General features: G+C 31.9%; 1 protein-coding gene across 1 annotated transcript in view; it reads right to left on the reverse strand.

Moving 5' to 3' along the window:
- The window catches only part of LOC106110512 (B-cell receptor CD22), a 143,819-nt gene that overhangs the window by 77,882 nt on the left and 58,267 nt on the right, over positions 1–7,670 (reverse strand). The window lies entirely within an intron of this gene.

Raw genomic sequence — 7,670 nt, forward strand, 5'->3', positions numbered from 1 at the left:
CATTCAGTCACAAAAAAAAAAAAAAAATGATAACATTTTATAGTTAAAATATTGTCACCAATGTATACACTACTAAACGTATTTCATATAAACATTTATGATAAAATAATTTAAACGTGATCAGTTTGTATTCGTGTTCGTCAGTACGCTTCTAAAATATTTAAAGAGTTTTAATTGGGTATAAAATTTGATCAATGTGGATTTTACTTAGAAAAAGCCATCGTTATGGAAATAACGTAATTGCTTAACTATTTACAAGTAAAAAAATAGTTCTATTAGTTATGCATTAGACTTGCTTTGGATAAATCCTACTTATATTATAAATGCGAAAGTTTAGATGGATTGGTTTCAGTTCGTAGCCTAAACTGCTAAACTAATCTGAATAAAATTAGGCATAGTTTTATAGCATAGTCTAGAAGAAAACATATGCTGCTTACTAGATAGAAAATAGATTCCGGAAATGACGTAACTCGTACAAAAAATACTTCTAAGCAAAATAAACTTTACCCTTTGACGGAATCAGGAATATGGGTCCGTAAAATTGGTAGTTAAGTGGGCGTCGCGTCCAAAACCTTATGTCGGTCAGTTGTAAACCCGAGTACAATAGAGGCGTGGATCGTCGTGTGTGATCCGGAATCTTTTATATCGATAAGCGGTGCCTTATCTTTGTGGTTATAGTTGAAATATTATAATGTTTAGATAACACGCGCCTTTAAGATGGCGTCTTGATTACACGCACGGTTAAATGGCCCGACCTGGAATGTTATTAAAAGAGAATTGAATTTTATGACTTATTAACTATAGTGGGTGGTTTAAGACTGGAAGAAGTTGTTAATGAAGAATGCGCACTTAGTTATATACAGGTTGTTATAAAATACTTCTACTTTTTTAAATAATGCGATTTAATTAGAAATAGACTTCGATTTTAGACAAATATGAAACAATACATCATTTGAAAATGTCTTTATAAATGTTTTAAAAATATTTTTGATGTTCTCTCTAACAATGTAGGCATAGACAACACGAGTATTTTAGAGTAGAGCTGTTTTTAAAGTTACTGATATTTGCAGCACCTACAAATGTAGGGTAACTTGAGTCATTATTCTTCAATGGAAACGCACCTTAACTCTAAACCACGTAGGCAGTTTTATGAACACTATGCATATCACATAGCTTTCGATGTATTACAGTTTTATCGCCATACTTACTTGGTTTATAGACTAATAAAAATTGTACCATTGTTCTAGACGATTCCCACTTGATTTATGTTAAGATACTTAGGCTTTAGTTATTAAAAAAGTTAAGCACATAAAGTAAAACAATAAAACAATCCGTTATTTTTACTGACTTTTATTATGTACTCCAACATTGCTTTCGACTTAAATTAAATTAATATAAAATGAAATTAAAAGTTCGAATAAATAGAGTAACACTTCGTATATTTGATAAATATTAGAATACTAGCTTTCACCCGCGACTCCATCCGCGTGGTATTAAAAAAAACACAAGTAAGTAGCCTATGTGTCCTTCCATACTCTGCTCTACATCTATGCCAAATTTTATCCAGATCCGTTCAGCCGTTAAGGCTACAAACTTTAACAAACATCCATCTAAACTTTTGCATTTATAATATTAGATGTGTCAAAATATTATTTTTCCTTAGAACTTGTGACCCTCTGTACTAAGTGTACACCACTGACACAAAGAGCTACATGGTTATAACAAATGTTTTATTGTCTACATTCTTTATAGGAAGGTTTTATATTCTTCAGTATATATGAGGCATAAGCGTCCCCTCGCGTGCGGCGGCCGCTTAGCGGTACTGCGCACTGCGTGTGTTATATTGAATGATGATGAAATTTGAGGTCTATAGACATTATAGTGAGTTTAGATAGATTTCATTGTTAAGCGTATAAAATTATTAAAAGGAAAGTAAAATGTATGAAATTCTCAAGGAAAGTCATGATTTTAAACAACAAATTAGTTAAAATTAATGAAATATAGGAGAGGATAGTTAAATTTGAGCAAAAGCTTATTTTCCATATCTATACGATTATAACATAGCGTAAACACACACTTCTTTGTTGCCTAAGATGTCTGCAATTATAGCATATTTTTGTATAGTTCTTTTTTTAATAAAAAGCCCTACACTTACGTCACGCTTTAGGCTATATATTTTCACGCCATTAAACTTAGGGGGTAAATATTTTGGATAAAATCTCTGATGTGGGAAGGAGACCATAAGTTGCTGCCGTCATCAAGGAAGCAAGGTTGTCATGGTTTGTCATCATGTCATGTCATTTTGACATTTGCAATTGATAATTTGACACATGTAAACAATAAAATGACAATTTCTTAATTTTATGCGGGTGAAGTCGCAGGGGAACAGCTAGTTATTTAATAATGCAAAGGTTGAAGAGCTCACAAAGTGACTACAAAATGTCAAAATAAGACATACTAATCATGTTTTACTAAATTTATTTAATTTTCTTACTAAATAATTTATTTAATAATGGAATTCCTATGAAGATAGGGAAATTAAAAGAAAACGTCTATTTTATTAGTAAACAAGAAATAGGGTTGTGTGACATGGCCGCGATTTACGTTCATCCCAAATATTTGAGATTCCGGTCCCTCCCGGTCTTCCCTCAAAAATGTCGAATTATTTAGTCCCCTCGAAAGCAATTAAGGTACTCATGCGTAGGATTAAAACCATGACGGTGTCAACGAACACGCGGAGTAAATAAAACAGGAACGAATTGAATCTTTCAAAGGTTGAAGTAACCTTGGGTAGACTTTGGTAGGATTACAAACAAAATTTAATAATGTCAGTGGCGATTCATTGCTGGGAATGTATGTAATTTAACTACATAAAGTATTTTAATATGAGATTTTTAATCTTACTAATATTATAAATGCGAATGTTTAGATGGATGTTTAGAGTTTGTAGCCTAAACGGCTGAACGAATCTCGATGAAATTTAACGAACATATAGGCTACTCAATTTTTTTAATATCACGCAGAAGAAATCGCAGGCGAAAGCTAGTAGTTGAATTAATTAAAACTTATTCCAATACATAAAAGTTTAAAATAACTAAGACATTAAATCACAGGCACCATTGAACTGATTTAACATTTTATTAATTAAAAGATTTGACTAAAGGAGGTTAAATTTTGAGTAACTGATATATCTAAATAAGATCCATATGTAAAAGCATAAATAAAATAAATATCTCATCTATAAGCTATTGAAACTTATAAAATAAAACTTTATTAAACTAAATATAACATATGAAGATTCTCAGATCTCGGGGAGAATCGTAAAAAGAGTTATAAATGGGGATGACAGAAGTTTCTCGGGATATTACTGATAATATTACGGGATGAATAAAAATTCCTATTTAGCGGACTCTTTGAACGGAACGGAGAGATGAAGGAAGTTAGGGGATAGAAACTTCCGGAAGTACACGTGTGAACGCAAGTCATACGTTACACGGAACATGGGCACACCTAACTTTATGAATAAACTAGCTTTCGCCCGCGACTCCGTCCGCGTGGAATTAAAAAAAAAAAGTGAATAACGTATGTGTTCTTCGTTGGATCCGTTAGGCCGTTTGGCTACAAACAAACCCTTAATAGTATGTTTTCCGAAGGCCTAATTTTAGTCCCTTTCCACCCTTTTCTTAAGAGGAAAGGATGGGAAGGAAAAGTGGTTTTGACGTTGGAGGAGACGCATAGGAAGGGGAAATATCCTCTTTATGTGCGTCTTCTCCTCCGTCAATTAAGGGTAGGCAACGCATCTGCAATTGCGGATATTTATGGGCAGCGGTCGCTTTCCATTTCGGTGGATTTAGGTGGCCGCTTGCTCGTTTGCCACCTTATGTTATTAAAAAAAAAAACAGTTTAGTCTGACGAAAAATAACCACTGCAAGACGTAGAGTCGTCCTGAGAGTCAACATTCAGTTTCAAGTCTATGAGACTATGTTCAGTTGTAAAACATTTTGACGATAATGACAGACATAAAACGTGCACGTCAGATATATGTTTAGTAACCAGAAAATATTTAGTCACTTAATCAGCGACAAAAGCTGAAATAGTTGTCAGAATTAGATCTTGTGAAGAAGTTAGTCGCAAGTTGTATAAGGCGGGTCGGGAATAACTGAGTACTGGGGGATCATAGTTTGCGACTTGCATCGCAATGGAACTCATTTTAATCGGATTGCTTTTATAACGAGTCCCGCTCATTTACATCTCTGATTAGATTCTCGTCTCGTTATCGGAGTTCGTTATTGGTCTCGCCTGAGGGTTAAGTTCGTAATCGAATTAAAATTTTACAAATACCTAATACAATTATATTATTCAAACTTTTGTTGAAGTGATATGCTTTTAATTAGTTTTTTTGTCTTTAGGTCTTATGATAAATTTATCTTGTTTTAAGTAACGAACTCCGAGGACATAGGAGTCATTACTCCAAGTGTGGGTGTTGTGCGTTTAATAAAGTGGTAACATTAGCATAAAGAATGTATAATGATAGTAAAGTAACCGAGCTACTGAATACAAAGAAAGGAATTCCTGTGAAAGTCGTTCTTATAAAGTTTTAAGATGTTGTTATAAGCGTGACTAAATATGTTCCATATTAATATAATAGAAACATTTTACTTTTTTCTTTCATCGTAAAGTACCTGGATTGTAATTGTTTCAGAATTTAAAATTGTGTCCAAGAACGAAACCAAAACACGAATTAAATTCTAAAAAGTTTTATTATTACCTTCATTTATTATTTGTACTGTCATTCTCCTCTAGAATCTACTCAACATTTTTACAGTCTCGATTAACTTTCTGCTTATTCTCTAATTAACATAACAAATGCTTAAGTTAAGTAATTTTATGATTTCCGTGATATTTTCACTTACAAACATAAACATCCTATATGTCTCAAGCATATAAAATCGGAATTAACGTCCAAAAATCATGTTTATTACAAATAAAAATGAAGTTCGGTAAATTACGAAGGTAATCTGCTAACAATCGTGCGATCGCTCCGCTCGTATGTTAAGCTTTTGATGTATTATTATCTGACGAAATAAAACCGAATACAAATGATTTTTAGAGATCCTCAAGTTCACGACAAAAGGCCATTAAGAAAAAAAATCACACAAACATCACTCGAGTTACTATTTTTAAATTTTTTAGTATCTACTAGAAAATGGAGTCCATTTTGCTTAAAACTGCTTAATAGTTAAAATGTTTTTTTAAGTTACAAGCAAAACTAGTAAAAGCCTAACTTTTGGTCTAAAACAGTAGTAGTAGTAAATAAATAAAAAACAGTAGTAAATTAGTAACCCAACACGATTTTTTCTTAAATTTAGACACCGGTATACTAAAAACATAAGGTGTTAACAGGTTTTGACTAAAGAAATAAAATCGAAATAACACTTAATTATTCAATACATAAATTATACGGAACCATAAAAAATAAAACCGAGGATAAGTTTACAATTTCTGTAGCATACACGAAGCGTGACTTGGTAACATAAACCCTTTCCCTGTATGTATGCGATCGTGTGTTCATCGCATTATAGCAGTGAACCTTCAACATTTGTCAAAATATTCTCAAATGACAATAATCTACATATGAAGTATATTCCAGTTGCAAATACTATGCACATGTAAAATATATGTAAATTGAATTATATGAATACATTCTATTTGTACTTATCTCAGTGGTACAAAAGGATACGTGAAACAATTTTGATAGAAATGCATTTATATGGAAAAATTGGTACCAGTTTGTACAACAAGAAAGGCAGAATTTTGTCTTATTGCAAACTTTTTTTAAATCCTCTGTATTTTGTACTTCATGGTTTATTTCTGCAGTATGCAAACTTTGTAAAAGTCAAACGATAATATCCACCGTTCGAAAGCGACATAAATCACCTCTTAAATCATGTAACAATGACATGAGAATGTACCGGGAATTTAACACAAGTTTCGTGCATGCTAAAACATATTGACAGTGAAAATGCAAAATATGGGATAAGAAAATAAAAGGAAGATTTATCATACTTCGTACCTATATTTTAAAATTTGGATGATTGTTGCAAAATGGATGGAATGGATATAATTTTGCATGCATTACATAGTTTAAAACAAGACATAGTCTGACTAACTAAATTTTAATTACATATCCGCATGATTGAAGTCGCAGGCAACATCTAATATAAGAAGAGTACTTTCTAAAGACTTTCGTTATGTTATTTATTTAATTCCCATATATATTCAACATTACATTTAACAAAAGAAATGTGAAATTTCCATATAAAAGTAATCATTAGATAGATTAATTAACAAATAAGAGAATGAATTGTTAAAAAGCTACGCTATTTCTATGCTTGTTACAAATACAATCGAAACAGTAAAGGAATGCCGTTTAAAGCTATTCCCGCTACCGAATCTACAGTCTCATTAATATCAGATTACAAACAAAACGCATTAAAGCAGACGCGGCCCACGCCGACCTCTGATTGATTACATTACTTTTTATGTTAACTTTTTTTACCATGTGCTATTCTACCTGTAATAGGTGTACAAGCCTACTGTATTGTGTTTTAAATATATTGTAGTTACAGATCATTGTTTAGAAAACTTTTAGTTGCTTTTAATTATTAATTTATTCTGTTATATGTCAGTTTTAATTTGATCAATAGACAATAATATTAGTAGTTTATTTACGTTTAATACTTACAAAAATATAGTTCTATTTTTCATACGTTAGGATATGGCTACATTTTTTATTAAAAAAATTTAACGTCGGCGTACAGAAATACGCTGTTTATTAATAGTTTCAAAACATTAGTAATTAAATAGCCTATGTTACTCACAGATAAATTAGCTTTCTGATGGTGAAAAAAAATTTAAATCGGCCCAGTAGTTTTTGAGTTATTTCATACAAAAATACAAATCTTTCCTCTTTATAATACTAGTATAGATGAATTTAAGAGCCCTCGTGTACGTGTCCATTAAATGACAGTTAACCTTGTTAATGTAAAACGAGTGTTACAGACAGGCCAACTTTATTATGCCTCCTGTTTCAAAATAGCCTTTTATAAACGAATAATTTTTATTCGTGTCCCAAACGCCGACCCGGAAATTAAAACGGGAGTGCGCTTACTTCTGATAAAATGCGGGCAAATGGCTTCGGAAATATGTCGGGAGAAGGCGACAGATGTTAATATTACTTATAGATGTGTTGCGTTTTCCTGGAGATAGTTTAATTTATATAAATAAGGAACACTACTACGACGATCGGACATTATTGGTGACCCAAATATAATAAAAATCTTCCATCAAAACAAAATGTTTGTAAATTAAAATGCCTAAATTATTAAACGAAGCAATCTTGTCCAAAGTATTAATTTATTCTGAAAATCCTATTAACATCTAAAACGCGATTTTCAACGTTCAACTTTGAACGAACGATATATCGCTTCATTAACAGCGCATCTCATATTAACAAAAGATTAAATGTCACTGAAAATAGAACCTTATCTTAAAGCAACAAGGCCTATGCGGCATATGCCTAGAGCATAGTAACTTTAAAATCTAGACATTTTGTCCGTAACATGTGCGCTATTGTCGCAAGATAAATTAAAAAAGTTACAGCGTGGAGC

This window comes from Papilio polytes, unplaced genomic scaffold (assembly GCF_000836215.1).
Source record: "Papilio polytes unplaced genomic scaffold, Ppol_1.0 DF820622.1, whole genome shotgun sequence".
Lineage (NCBI taxonomy): Eukaryota > Metazoa > Arthropoda > Insecta > Lepidoptera > Papilionidae > Papilio > Papilio polytes.